Source organism: Pristiophorus japonicus, chromosome 18, assembly GCF_044704955.1.
Source record: "Pristiophorus japonicus isolate sPriJap1 chromosome 18, sPriJap1.hap1, whole genome shotgun sequence".
Lineage (NCBI taxonomy): Eukaryota > Metazoa > Chordata > Chondrichthyes > Pristiophoridae > Pristiophorus > Pristiophorus japonicus.
In genome coordinates, this window is record NC_091994.1 from 97,152,978 (window position 1) to 97,168,317 (window position 15,340).

The 15,340-nt window shown below is 54.2% G+C and overlaps 1 protein-coding gene across 1 annotated transcript in view; it reads left to right on the forward strand.

The window, feature by feature from the left end:
• camta1a (calmodulin binding transcription activator 1a) overlaps positions 1–15,340 on the forward strand; it is a 1,521,665-nt gene that overhangs the window by 1,077,928 nt on the left and 428,397 nt on the right. The window lies entirely within an intron of this gene.

Consider the following 15,340-nt stretch of genomic DNA (forward strand, 5'->3'; position numbering starts at 1 on the left):
GTGGTCAGTGTGACTCAGTACCCCGGTTCAGTGTGACTCAGTAACCCCGGTCAGCGCGACTCAGTATCCCCGGTCAGTGCGACTTAGTACCCCCGGTCAATGTGACCCTGTACCCCGGTCAGTGTGACTCAGTGTTGCCAGTCAGCATGACTCAGTACCCACAGTCAGTGTGACTCGGTATCCCCGGTCAGTGTAACTCAGTACCCTTGGTCAGTGTGACTCAGTACCCTTGGTCAGTGTGACTCAGTCCCCCGGCCAGTGTAACTCAGTAGCCCCCGGCCAGTATGACTCAGCAGCCCCCGGTCAGTATGACTCAGTATCTGGTCAGTGTGACTCAGTATCCTCGGTCAGTGTGACTCAATACCATCGATCAGTGTGACTCAATACCATCGATCAGTGTGACTCAGTAACCCTGGTCAGTGTCACTCAGTATGCCCGATCAGTGTGACTCAGTAACCCTGGTCAGTGAGACTCAGTATCCCCGGTCAGTGTGACTCAATGCCCTCGGTCAGTGTGACTCAATAACCCGGGTCAGTGTGGCTCTGTGCGTGGTCAGTGTCACTCAGTACCGCTGGTCACTGTGTCACAGTACCCCCGGTCAGTATGACTCAGTATGTGTTCAGTGTGAATGAGTACCCGTGGTCAGTGTGACGGTACCCCTAGTCAGTGTGACTCAGTACCCCTGGTCAGTGCGACTCAATACCATCGGTCACTGTGACTCAGTAACCCCCGGTCAGTGCGACTCAGTACCCCCCGTCAGTGCGACTCAGTACTCCCGGTCAGTGTGACTCTGTACCCCCGGTCAGTGTGACTCAGTACCGCCGGTCAGTATGACTCAAGACGCTCGGTCAGTGTGCTTCAGTACCCCTGGTCAGTGCGACACACTGTTGCCGGCCAGTGGCTCTCAGTACCCCAGGCCAGTGCGATTCAGTACACCTAGTCAGTGTGACTCATTACCCCTGGCCAGTGTCACTCAGTACCCCTGCTCGGTGTGACACAGTACCCCCGGTCAGTTTGACTCAGTACACCCCAGCCAGTGTGACTCTGTACCCCCAGTCAGTATAACTCATTATGTGGTCAGTGTGACTCAGTACCCCGGTTCAGTGTGACTCAGTAACCCCGGTCAGTGCGACTCAGTATCCCCGGTCAGTGCGACTTAGTACCCCCGGTCAATGTGACCCTGTACCCCCGGTCAGTGTGACTCAGTGTTGCCAGTCAGCGTGACTCAGTACCCCCAGTCAGTGTCTTCGGTACCCCCGGTCAGTGTGACTCAATACCCTGTGTGTGCTCTGTGCGTGGTCAGTGTCACTCAGTACCGCTGGTCACTGTGTCACTGTACCGTATGTGTTCAGTGTGACTGAGCACCCGTGGTCAATGTGACTCAGTACTCCCGGTCAGTGTGACTCTGTACCCTCGGTCAGTGTGACTGAATACACTCGGTCAGTGTGACACAGTAATGCCAGTCAGTGTGACTCAGTATGTGGTCAGTATGACTCAGTAACCCTGGTCAGTGCGACTCAGTACCCCCGTCGGCGTGACTCAGTACCCACCGGCCAGTGTGACTCAATACCTGTAGTCAGTGTGAGTTAGTACCCTCGGTCAGTGTGACTGAATACACTCGGTCAATGTGATTTAGTACCCCCGGTCAGTGTGACTCCGTAATCCCAGTCAGTGTGACCCAGTACTCCCGGTCAGTGTGACTCAGTAACCCCGGTCAGTGTGACTCGGTACTCCCGGTCAGTCTCACTCCGTACCCTTACTCAGTGTCAATCTGTATGCCCGGTCTTTGTGACCCAGTACCCCCAGTTAGTGTCACTCAGAAACCCCAGTCAGCGTGACTCAGTATCCTCGGTTAGTGTGACTCCGTAACCCCGGTCAGTGTGACTCAGTACCCCGCGGTCAGTGTGACTCCGTAACCCCGGTCAGTGTGACTCAGTACCCCGCGGTCAGTGTGACTCAGTACCCCTGGTCAGTGTCACTCAATAGCCCCGGTAAGTCTGAGCCAGTAACCCCAGTCAGTGTGACTCAGTACCCCCGGTCAGTGTGACTCAGTAGCCCTCGGTCAGTATGACTCAGTATGTGGTCAGTGTGACTCAGTACCCCTGGCCAGTGTGACTCAGTACCCCGGTCAGTGTGACTCAGTACCCCCGACCAATGTCACTCACACCTCTGGTCAGTGTCACCCAGTTGCCCCGGTCAGTCTGACCCAGTAACCCAGTTCGTGTGACTTAGTATTCGTGGACAGTATGACTCCGTACCCCTGGTCAGTGTAACTCAGTAACCCCCGTCAGTGTGACTCAGTACCCGTAGTCAGTGTGACTCAGTAAACCTGGTCAGTATGACTCAGTATGTGTTCAGTGAGACTTAGTACCCCAGTCAGTTTGACTCACTACCCCCAGTCAGTGTGACTCAATAACCCCAGTCAGTGTGGCTCTGTGCATGGTCAGTGTCACTCAGTACCGCAGGTCACTGTGTCACAGTACCCCTGGTCAGTATGACTCAGTATGTGTTCAGTGTGACTCTGTACCCTCGGTCAGTGTGACTGAATACACTCGGTTAGTGTGACTCAGTACCCCCGGTCAGTGCGACTCAGTACCCCCGATCTGTACGACTCAGTACCCGTGGTCACTGTGACTCAGTACACCTGGTCAGTGCAACTCAGTACCCCCGTCGGCGTGACTCAGTACCCACCGGCCAGTGTGACTCAGCATGTGGTCAGTGTGACTCAGTACCTATAGTCAGTGTGAGTCAGTACCCCTGGTCATTATTACTCAGTCTATGATCAGTGTGAGTCAGTACCCTCGGTCAGTGTGACTGAATGCACTCGGTCAGTGTGACTCACTACCCCCTGTCTGTGTGACTCAGTACCCCCAGTCAGTGTGACTCAGTACCCCAGTCAGTGTGACTCACTACCCCTGGTCAGTGTGACTCACTACCGCCAGTCAGTATGAGTCAAGACGCTCGGTCAGTTTGCCTCAGTACCCCTGGTCAGTGTGACTCACTGTTGCCGGCCAGTGGCTCTCAGTACCCCAGGCCAGTGCGATTCAGTACCCCTGGTCAGTGTCACTCAGTACCCCTGCTCGGTGTGACACAGTACCCCCGGTCAGTTTGACTCAGTACACCCCAGCCAGTGTGACTCTGTACCCCCAGTCAGTGCAACTCATTATTTCGTCAGTGTGACTCAGTACCCCGGTTCAGTGTGAGTCAGTATCCCCGGTCAGTGCGACTTAGTACCCCCGGTCAATGTGACCCTGTACCCGGTCAGTGTGACTCAGTGTTGTCAGTCAGCGTGACTCAGTACCCCCAGTCAGTGTGACTCGGTCCACCCGGTCACTGTGACTCAGTACCCCCAGTCAGTGTCACTCACTGGCCCCAGTCATTCTGACTCTGTAACCCCAGTTCGTGTGACTCAATACCCCCGGTCAGTGTGACTCAGTACCCCTCGGTCGGTATGACTCAGTATGTGGTCAGTGTGACTCAGTATCCTCGGTCAGTGTTACTCAGTACTCCTGGCCAGTGTTGTCAGTAACCCCCAGCCAGCGAGACTCAATACCCTTTGTCCGTGTGAGTCAATGCCATCGGTCAGTGTGACTCAGTACACTCGGTCAGTGTGACTCAGTACCCTTGGTCAGTGTGACTTCGTCCCCCAGGTCAGTGTGACTCAGTACCCCCGATCAGTGTGACTCAGTACCCTTGGTCAGTGTGACTCAATCCCCCTGGTCAGTATGACTTAGTATGTGGTCAGTATGAATCAGTACCTTCGGTCAATGTGACTAAATGCCATCGGTCAGTGTGACTCAGTACCCCAGCCAGTGTGACTCAGTAGTCCCCGGCCAGTGTGACTCAGTACCCCACGGCCAGTGTGACTCAGCACCCACCCCCGGTCAGAATGACTCAATATCTGGTCAGTGTGACTCAGCATCCTCGGTCAGTGTGACTCAATACCATCGGTCAGTGTGACTCAGTAACCCCCGATCAGTGTGACTCAGTATCCCTGGTCAGTGAGACTCAGTATCCCCGGTCAGTGCGACTCAGTACCACCCGTCAGTGTGACTCAGTACCCACAGTCAGTGTGACTCAGCAGCCCCCGGTCAGTATGACTCAGTATCTGGTCAGTGTGACTCACTGTTGCCGGCCAGTGGCTCTCAGTACCCCAGGTCAGTGCGATTCAGTAACCCTAGTCAGTGTGACTCATTACCCCCTGGTCAGTGTGACTCAGTACCCCAGCCAGTGTGACTCAGTAGTCCCCGGCCAGTGTGACTCAGTACCCCACGGCCAGTGTGACTCAGCACCCCCCTCCCCCGGTCAGTATGACTCAATATCTGGTCAGTGTGACTCAGCATCCTCGGTCAGTTTGATGCAATACCATCGGTCAGTGTGACTCAGTACCCCTGGTCAGTGTCACTCAGTAACCCTGATCAGTGTGACTCAGTGTCCTCGTTCAATGTGACCCTGTACCCCGGTCAGTGTGACTCAGTGTTGCCAGTCAGCGTGACTCAGTACCCCCAGTCAGTGTGACTCGGTCCCCCCGGTCACTGTAACTCAGTACCCCCAGTCAGTGTCAGTCAGTAGCCCCGGTCATTCTGACTCTGTAACCCCAGTTCGTGTGACTCAATATCCCCGGTCAGTGTGACTCAGTATCCCTCGGTTTGTATGACTCAGTATGTGGTCAGTGTGACTCAGTATCCTCGGTCAGTGTTACTCAGTACCCCTGGCCAGTGTTGTCAGTAACCCCAGCCAGCGAGACTCAATACCCTTTGTCAGTGTGAGTCAATGCCATCGGTCAGTGTGACTCAGTACACCCGGTCAGTGTGACTCAGTACCCTTGGTCAGTGTGACTTAGTCCCCCAGTTCGTGTGACTCAATACCCCCCGGCCAGCGTGACTCAGTACCCCCGTTCAGTATGACTCAGTACCCCCGATCAGTCTGACTCAGAAACCCCGGTCAGTGTGACTCAGTAACCCCAGTCAGTGTAACTCAGTAATCCCGGTCAGTGTGACTCAGTACCCCTGGTCAGTGTGACTCAGTACCCCCCGGCCAGCGTGACTCAGTACCCCCGTTCAGTGTGACTCAGTACCCTTGGTCAGTGTGACTCAATCCCCCTGGTCAGTATGACTTAGTATGTGGTCAGTATGAATCAGTACCTTCGGTCAATGTGACTAAATGCCATCGGTCAGTGTGACTCAGTACACCCGGTCAGTGTGACTGAATACACTCGGTCAGTGTGACTCAGTAATGCCGGTCAGTGTGACTCAGCCCCCCGGTCAGTGTGACTCAGTATGTGGTCAGTGTGATTCAGTGACCCCAGTCAGTGCGACTCAGTACCCCCGGTCAGTGCGACTCAGTACCCCCGGTCAGTGCGACTCCGTACCCCCATTCAGTGTGACTCAGTACTCCCAGTCAGTGTGACTTAGTACACTCGGTCAGTGTGACTCCGTAACCCCGGTCAGTGTGACTCAATACCGCCGTTCAGTGTGACTCAGTACCCTCGGTCAGTGTGACTCCGTAACCCCGGTCAATGTGACTCAATACCCTCGGTCAGTGTGACTCAGTACCCCGGCCAGTGTGACTCAGTACACCCAGGCCAGTGTGACTCAGTACCCCACGGCCAGTGTGACTCTGCACCCCCCTGGTCAGTATGACTCAGTATCTGGTCAGTGTGACTCAGTATCCTCGGTCAGTGTGATGCAATACCATCGGACAGTGTGACTCAGTACCCCTGGTCAGTGTGACTCAGTACCCTTGGTCAGTGTGACTCAGTACCCTTGGTCAGTGTGACTCAGTCTCCCGGCCAGTGTGACTCAGTAGCCCCTGACCAGTGTGACTCAGTAGCCCCTGGCCAGTGTGACTCAGTAGCCCCCGGTCAGTATGACTCAGTATCTGATCAGTGTGACTCAGTATCCTCGGTCAGTGTGACTCAGTATCCTCGGTCAGTGTGACTCAGTAACCCCCGATCAGTGCGACTCAGTAACCCTGGTCAGTGAGACTCAGTATCCCCGGTCAGTGCAACTCAGTACCCCCGTCAGTGCGACTCAGTACTCCCCGTCAGTGTGACTCAGTACCCCCGGTCAGTGTGACTCAGTAGCGCCGGTCAGTATGACTCAAGACGCTCGGTCAGTGTGCCTCAGTACCCCTGGTCAGTGTGACTCACTGTTGCCGGCCAGTGGCTCTCAGTACCCCAGGCCAGTGCGATTCAGTACCCCTGGTCAGTGTGACTCATTGCCCCTGGTCAGTGTCACTCAGTACCCCTGCTCGGTGTGACACAGTAGCCCCGGTCAGTTTGACTCAGTACACTCCAGCCAGTGTGACTCTGTACCCCCAGTCAGTGAAACTCATTATGTGGTCATTGTGACTCAGTACCCCGGTTCAGTGTGACTCAGTAACCCCTGTCAGTGCGACTCAGTATCCCCGGTCAGTGCGACTTAGTACCCCCGATCAATGTGACCCTGTACCCCGGTCAGTGTGACTCAGTGTTGCCAGTTAGCGTGGCTCAGTACCCCCAGTCAGTGTGACTCCGTATCCCTGGTCAGTGTGACTCAGTACCCCTGGTCAGTGTGACTCAGTACCCCGGTCAGTGTGACATAGTACACATGGACAGTATGACTCAGTACCGCTTGTCATTGTGACTCAGTACCCCTGGCCAGTGTGACTCAGTTCCCCCCGGCCAGCGTGACTCAGTACCCCGGTTCAGTGTGTCTCAGTACCCTTGGTCAGTGTGACTCAATCCCCCTGGTCAGTATGACTTAGTATGTGGTCAGTATGAATCAGTACCTTCGGTCAGTGTGACTCAATGCCATCGGTCAGTGTGACTCAGTACACCCGGTCAGTGTGACTGAATACACTCGGTCAGTGTGGCTCTGTACTCCCCGGCCAGTGTGACTCAGTACCCCACGGCCAGTGTGACTCAGCACCCCCCCGGTCAGTATGACTCAGTATCTGGTCAGTGTGACTCAGTATCCTCGGTCAGTGTGATGCAATACCATCGGACAGTGTGACTCAGTACCCCTGGTCAGTGTCACTCAGTAACCCCGATCAGTGTGACTCAGTATCCTCGTTCAGTGTGACTCAGTACCCCCAGTCAGTGTGACTCAGTACCCTTGGTCAGTGTGACTCAGTCTCCCGGCCAGTGTGACTCAGTAGCCCCTGGCCAGTGTGACTCAGCAGCCCCCGGTCAGTATGACTCAGTATCTGGTCAGTGTGACTCAGTATCCTCGGTAAGTGTGACTCAATACCATCGGTCACTGTGACTCAGTAACCCCCGGTCAGTGCGACTCAGTACCCCCCGTCAATGCGACTCAGTACTCCCGGTCAGTGTGACTCAGTACCCCCGGTCAGTGTGACTCAGTACCGCCGGTCAGTATGACTCAAGACGCTCGGTCAGTGTGCCTCAGTACCCCTGGTCAGTGCGACACACTGTTGCCGGCCAGTGGCTCTCAGTACCCCAGGCCAGTGCGATTCAGTACACCTAGTCAGTGTGACTCATTACCCCTGGCCAGTGTCACTCAGTACCCCTGCTCGGTGTGACACAGTACCCCCGGTCAGTTTGACTCAGTACACCCCAGCCAGTGTGACTCTGTACCCCCAGTCAGTGTAACTCATTATGTGGTCAGTGTGACTCAGTACCCCGGTTCAGTGTGACTCAGTAACCCCTGTCAGTGTGACTCAGTATCCCCGGTCAGTGCGACTTAGTACCCCCGATCAATGTGACCCTGTACCCCGGTCAGTGTGACTCAGTGTTGCCAGTTAGCGTGGCTCAGTACCCCCAGTCAGTGTGACTCGGTATCCCCGGTCAGTGTAACTCAGTACCCTTGGTCAGTGTGACTCAGTACCCTTGGTCAGTGTGACTCAGTCCCCCAGCCAGTGTAACTCAGTAGCCCCCGGCCAGTGTCACTCAGCAGCCCCCGGTCAGTATGATTCAGTATCTGGTCAGTGTGACTCAGTATCCTCGGTCAGTGTGACTCAATACCATCGATCAGTGTGACTCAGTAACCCCGGTCAGTGTCACTCAGTATCCCCGAACAGTGTGACTCAGTAACCCTGGTCAGTGAGACTCAGTATTCCCGGTCAGTGTGACTCAATGCCCTCGGTCAGTGTGACTCAATAACCCGGGTCAGTGTGGCTCTGTACTCCCCAGCCAGTGTGACTCAGTACCCTTGGTCAGTGTGACTTAGTATGTGGTCAGTATGAATCAGTACCCTCGGTCAGTGTGACTCAATGCCATCGGTCAGTGTGACTCAGTACGCCCGGTCAGTGTGGCTCAGTATCCCGGTCAGTATGACCCGGTACCCCCGGTTAGTCTGACTCATAAACTCCGGTCAGCATGACTCAGTACCCTGGGTCAGTGTGACTCAGTACCCCTGGTCAGTGTGACTCAGTATCCCCGGTCAGTGTGCCTCAGTACCCCTGGTCAGTGTGACTCAGTATCTGGTCAGTGAGACTCAGTACCCACCGGCCATCGTGGCTCAGTACCCCCGTGTGACTCCGTATCCCCGGTCAGTGTGACTCCGTATCCCTGGTCAGTGTGACTCAGTACCCCTGGTCAGTGTGACTCAGTACCCCGGTCAGTGTGACATAGTACACATGGACAGTATGACTCAGTACCGCTTGTCATTGTGACTCAGTACCCCTGGCCAGTGTGACTCAGTTCCCCCCGGCCAGCGTGACTCAGTACCCCGGTTCAGTGTGTCTCAGTACCCTTGGTCAGTGTGACTCAATCCCCCTGGTCAGTATGACTTAGTATGTGGTCAGTATGAATCAGTACCTTCGGTCAGTGTGACTCAATGCCATCGGTCAGTGTGACTCAGTACACCCGGTCAGTGTGACTGAATACACTCGGTCAGTGTGGCTCTGTACTCCCCGGCCAGTGTGACTCAGTACCCCACGGCCAGTGTGACTCAGCACCCCCCCGGTCAGTATGACTCAGTATCTGGTCAGTGTGACTCAGTATCCTCGGTCAGTGTGATGCAATACCATCGGACAGTGTGACTCAGTACCCCTGGTCAGTGTCACTCAGTAACCCCGATCAGTGTGACTCAGTACTCCTGGCCAAGTGAATCAGTACCCGCCAGTCAGTGTGACTCAGTATGTGTTCAGTGTGACTCAGTATCCCCGTTCAGTGCGACTCAGTACCCTTGGTCAATGTGACTCGTACCCCAGTCAGTGTGACTCACTACCCCTGGTCAGTGTGTCTCAATAACTCCAGTCAGTGTGGCTCTGTGCGTGGTCAGTGTCACACAGTACCGCTGGTCACTGTGTCACAGTACCCCCAGTCAGTATGACTCAGTATGTGTTCAGTGTTACTCAGTACCCCACGGACAGTGTGACTCAATACCCTCGGGCAGTGTGACTCAGTACCCCCGGTCAGTGTGACTCCGTATGTGGTCAGTGTGACTCTGTACCCTCGGTTAGTGTGACTGAATACACTCGGTCAGTGTGACTCAGTAACACCGGTCAGTGTGACTCAGCCACCCCGGTCGGTGTGACTCAGTATGTGGTCAGTGTGACTCAGTACACCTGGTCAGTGCGACTCAGTACTTCCGTCGGCGTGACTCAGTACCCACCGGCCAGTGTGACACAGTATGTGGTCAGTGTGACTCAGTACCTGTAGTCAGTGTGAGTCAGTACCCTCGGCCAGTGTGACTGAATACACTCGGTCAGTGTGATTTAGTACCACCGGTCAGTGTAACTCAGTATCCCCGTTCAGTGTGGCTCAGTACCTGCAGTCAGTGTGACTCAGTACCCCTGGTCATTATTACTCAGTATGTGACCAGTGTGAGTCAGTACCCTCGGTCAGTTTGACTGAACACACTCGGTCAGTGTGACTCAGTAAACCCGGTCAGTGCGACTCAGTAACCTCGGTCAGTGCGACTCAGTACCCCCGGTCAGTGCGACTCCGTACTTCCATCGGCGTGACTCAGTACCCACCGGCCAGTGTGACACAGTATGTGGTCAGTGTGACTCAGTACCTGTAGTCAGTGTGAGTCAGTACCCTCGGCCAGTGTGACTGAATACACTCGGTCAGTGTGATTTAGTACCACCGGTCAGTGTAACTCAGTATCCCCGTTCAGTGTGGCTCAGTACCTGCAGTCAGTGTGACTCAGTACCCCTGGTCATTATTACTCAGTATGTGACCAGTGTGAGTCAGTACCCTCGGTCAGTTTGACTGAACACACTCGGTCAGTGTGACTCAGTAAACCCGGTCAGTGCGACTCAGTAACCTCGGTCAGTGCGACTCAGTGCCCACCGGCCAGTGTGACTCAGTATATGGTCAGTGTGACTCTGTACCTGTAGTCAGTATGAGTCAGTACCCTCAGTCAGTGTGATTGAATACATTCGATCAGTGTGATTTAGTACCGCTGGTCAGTGTAACTCAGTACCTCCGTTCAGTGTGGCTCAGTACCTGCAGTCAGTGTGACTCAGTAAGCCCCGACAGTGTGACTCAGTACCCCCGGTCAGTGTGACTCAGTAACCCTGGTCAATGTGACTCACTACTCCTGCTCAGTGTGACTTAGTATCCATAGTCAGTGTGACTCAGTATGTGACCAGTATGACTCAGTATACCCGGTCAGTGCGACTCAGTACCCCTGGTCACTGCGACTCAGTACCCCCGTCAGCGTCACTCAGTACGCACCGGCCAGTGTGACTCAGTATATGGTCAATGTGGCTCAGTACCTGCAGTCAGTGTGACTCAGTACCCCCATTCAATGTGACTCAGTACCCTTGGTCAGTGTGACTTAGTCCCCCTGGTCAGTATGAATCCGTATGTGGTCAGTATGACTCAGTACCCTTGGTTTATGTGATTCAATGCCATCGGTCAGTGTGACTCAGTACCCCCGGTCAGTGTGACTCAACACCCTTGGTCAGTGTGACTCAGTCCCCCTGGTCAGTATGACTCAGTACCCCCGATCAGTCTGACTCAGTAAGCCCGGTCAGTGTGACTCAGTACCCTGGACAGTGTGACTCAGTACCCCCGGTCAGTGCGACGCAGTAACCCTGGTCAGTGCGACTCAGTACCCCTCTGTCGGCGTGACTCATTACCCACCTACCAGTGTACCTGTAGTCAGTGTGAGTCAGTACCCTCGGTCAGTGTGACTGAATACACTCGGTCAGTGTGATTTAGTACCGCCGGTCAGTGTAACTCAGTACCCCCGTTCAGTGTGGCTCAGTACCTGCAGTCAGTGTGACTCAGTACCCCTGGTCATTATTACTCAGTCTGTGATCAGTGTGAGTCAGTACCCTCGGTCAGTTTGACTTAATACACTCGTCAGTGTGACTCAGTAAACCCAGTCAGTGCGACTCAGTAACACCGGTCAGTGCGACTCAGTACCCACCGGCCTGTGTGACTCAGTACCCGTAGTCAGTTTGAGTCAGTACCCTCGGTCAGTGTGACTGAATACACTCGGTCAGTGTGATTTAGTACCGCCGGTCAGTGTAACTCAGTACCCCCGTTCAGTGTGGCTCAGTACCTGCAGTCAGTGTGACTCAGTACCCCTGGTCATTATTACTCAGTATGTGACCAGTGTGAGTCAGTACCCTCGGTCAGTGTGACTGAATACACCTGGTCAGTGTGACTCAGTAGCCCCGGTCAATCTGACCCAGTAACCTCGATTCGTGTGACTCACTACCTCCGGTCACTGTGACTCAGTCGCACTCGGTCAGTATGACTCAGTATCTGGTCATTGTGACTCCGTACCCCCCGGCCAATGTGACTCAGCACCCCCCTGGTCAGTATGACTCAGTATCTGGTCAATGTGACCCAGTACCCCCCGGCCAATGTGACTCAGCACCCCCACCGGTCAGTATGACTCAGTATCTGGTCATTGTGACTCAGTATCCTCGGTCAGTGTGACTCAGTACCCCCAGTCAGTGTGACTCAGTACCCTTGGTCAGTGTGACTCAGTCCCCCCGGTCAATCTGACCCAGTAACCCGGTTCGTGTGACTTAGTACTCGTGGACAGTCTGACTCCGTACCCCCGGTCAGTGTGACTCAGTACTCCTGGCCAAGTGAATCAGTACCCGCCAGTCAGTGTGACTCAGTATGTGTTCAGTGTGACTCAGTAACCCCGTTCAGTGTGACTCAGTACCCTTGGTCAATGTGACTCAGTACCCCAGTCAGTGTGACTCACTACCCCTGGTCAGTGTGTCTCAATAACCCCAGTCAGTGTGGCTCTGTGCGTGGTCAATGTCACACAGTACCGCTGGTCACTGTGTCACAGTACCCCCAGTCAGTATGACTCAGTATGTATTCAGTGTTACTCAGTACCCCACGGACAGTGTGACTCAATACCATCGGGCAGTGTGACTCAGTACCCCCGGTCAGTGTGACTCCGTATGTGGTCAGTGTGACTCTGTACCCTCGGTTAGTGTGACTGAATACACTCGGTCAGTGTGACTCAGTAACACCGGTCAGTATGACTCAGCCACCCCGGTCGGTGTGACTCAGTATGTGGTCAGTGTGACTCAGTACACCTGGTCAGTGCGACTCAGTACTTCCGTCGGCGTGACTCAGTACCCACCGGCCAGTGTGACACAGTATGTGGTCAGTGTGACTCAGTACCTGTAGTCAGTGTGAGTCAGTACCCTCGGCCAGTGTGACTGAATACACTCGGTCAGTGTGATTTAGTACCACCGGTCAGTGCAACTCAGTACCCCCGTTCAGTGTGGCTCGGTACCTGCAGTCAGTGTGACTCAGTACCCCTGGTCATTATTACTCAGTATGTGACCAGTGTGAGTCAGTACCCTCGGTCAGTTTGACTGAATACACTCGGTCAGTGTGACGCAGTACCCACTGGCCAGTGTGACTCAGTATGTGGTCAGTGTGACTCTGTACCTGTAGTCAGTATGAGTCAGTACCCTCAGTCAGTGTGATTGAATACATTCGATCAGTGTGATTTCGTACCGCTGGTCAGTGTAACTCAGTACCTCCGTTCAGTGTGGCTCAGTACCCCCAGTCAGAGTGACTCAGTAAGCCCCGACAGTGTGACTCAGTACCCCCGGTCAGTGTGACTCAGTAATCCTGGTCAATGTGACGCACTACTCCTGGTCAGTGTGACTTAGTATCCATAGTCAGTGTGACTCAGTATGGGACCAGTGTGACTCAGTATCCCCGGTCAGTGCGACTCAGTACCCCTGGTCACTGCGACTCAGTACCCCCGTCAGCGTCACTCAGTACGCACCGCCCAGTGTGACTCAGTATGTGGTCAATGTGACTCAGTACTTGTTGTCAGTGTGAGTCAGTACCCACGGTCAGTATGACTCAGTATCTGGTCATTGTGACTCAGTATCCTCGGTCAGTGTTACTCAGTACCCCTGGCCAGTGTGACTCAGTACGCCGCAAGTAAGCGAGACTCAGTACCCCCATTCAATGTGACTCAGTACCCTTGGTCAGTGTGACTTAGTCCCCCTGGTCAGTATGAATCCGTATGTGGTCAGTATGACTCAGCACCCTAGGTTTATGTGACTCAATGCCATCGGTCAGTGTGACTCAGTACCCCCGGTCAGTGTGACTCAACACCCTTGGTCAGTGTGACTCAGTCCCCCTGGTCAGTATGACTCAGTACCCCCGATCAGTCTGACTCAGTAAGCCCCGTCAGTGTGACTCAGTACCCCTGGTCAGTGTGACTCAGTACCCGTAGTCAGTGTGACACAGTACTCCCGGTCAGTATGACTCAGTATGTGTTCAGTGTGACTCAGTACCCCGTTCAGTGCGACTCAGTACCCTCGGTCAATGTGACTCAGTACCCCAGTCAGTGTGACTCACTACCCACAGTCAGTGTGACTCAATAACCCCAGTCAGTGTGGCTCTGTGCATGGTCAGTGCACTCAGTACCGCTGGTCACTGTGTCACAGTACCCCCAGAGAGTATGACTCAGTATGTGTTCAGTGTGACTAAGTACCCCACGGACAGTGTGGCTCAATACCCTCGGGCAGTGTGACTCAGTACCCCCGGTCAGTGTGACTCCGTATGTGGTCAGTGTGACTCTGTACCCTTGGTCAGTGTCACTGAATACACTCGGTCAGTGTGACTCAGTAACACCGGTCAGTGTGACTCAGTATGTGGTCAGTGTGACTCAATACCCCTGGTCTGTTCGACTCAGTACACCTGGTCAGTGCTACTCAGTACCCCCGTCGGCGTGACTCAGTACCCACCGGCCAGTGTGACTCAGTATGTGGTCAGTGTGACTCAGTACCTGTAGTCAGTGTGAGTCAGTACCCTCGGTCAGTGTGACTGAATACACTCGGTCAGTGTGATTTAGTACCGCCGGTCAGTGTAACTCAGTACCCCCGTTCAATGTGGCTCAGTACCTGCAGTCAGTGTGACTCAGTACCCCTGGTCATTATTACTCAGTATGTGACCAGTGTGAGTCAGTACCCTCGGTCAGTGTGACTGAATACACCTGGTCAGTGTGACTCAGTAGCCCCGGTCAATCTGACCCAGTAACCTCGATTCGTGTGACTCACTACCTCCGGTCACTGTGACTCAGTCGCACTCGGTCAGTATGACTCAGTATCTGGTAATTGTGACTCCGTACCCCCCGGCCAATGTGACTCAGTAACCCCCGGCAGTATGACTCAGTACCCCCGGTCAGTGTGACTCAGTAACCCTGGTCAGTGTGACTCAGTACCCCTGGTCATTATTACTCAGTCTGTGATCAGTGTGAGTCAGTACCGTCGGTCAGTGTGACTGAATACACTCGGTCAGTATGACTCACTACCACCGGTCAGTGTGACTCAGTACCCCCGGTCAGTGTGACTCAGTAACCCCCGACAGTATGACTCAGTACCCCCGGTCAGTGTGACTCAGTAACCCTGGTCAGTGTGACTCAGTACCTCGGTCAGTGTGACTCAGTATCCGTCGTCAGTGTGACTCAGTACCCCTGGTCAGTGTGACTCAGTTTGTGACCAGTGTGACTCAGTATCCCCGGTCAATGCGACTCAGTACCCCCTTCAGCGTGATTCAGTACGCACCGGTCAGTGTGACTCACTACTCCTGGTCAGTGTGACTCAATATCCGTAGTCAGTGTGACTCAGTACCCCTGGTCAGTGTGACTCAGTATATGACCAGTGTGTATCAGTATTCCCGGTCAGTGCGACTCAGTACCCCCGTCAGCACGACTCAGTACGCACCGGTCAGTGTGACTCACTACTCCTGGTCAGTGTGATTCAGTATCCGTAGTCAGTGTGACTCAGTAACCCTGGTCAGTGCGACTAAGTATCCCTCTGTCGGCGTGACTCAGTACCCACCGGCCAGTGTGACTCAGTACCTGTAGTCAGTATGAGTCAGTACCCTCGGTCAGTGTGACTGAATACACTCAGTCAGTGTGACTCAGTACCTTCGGTC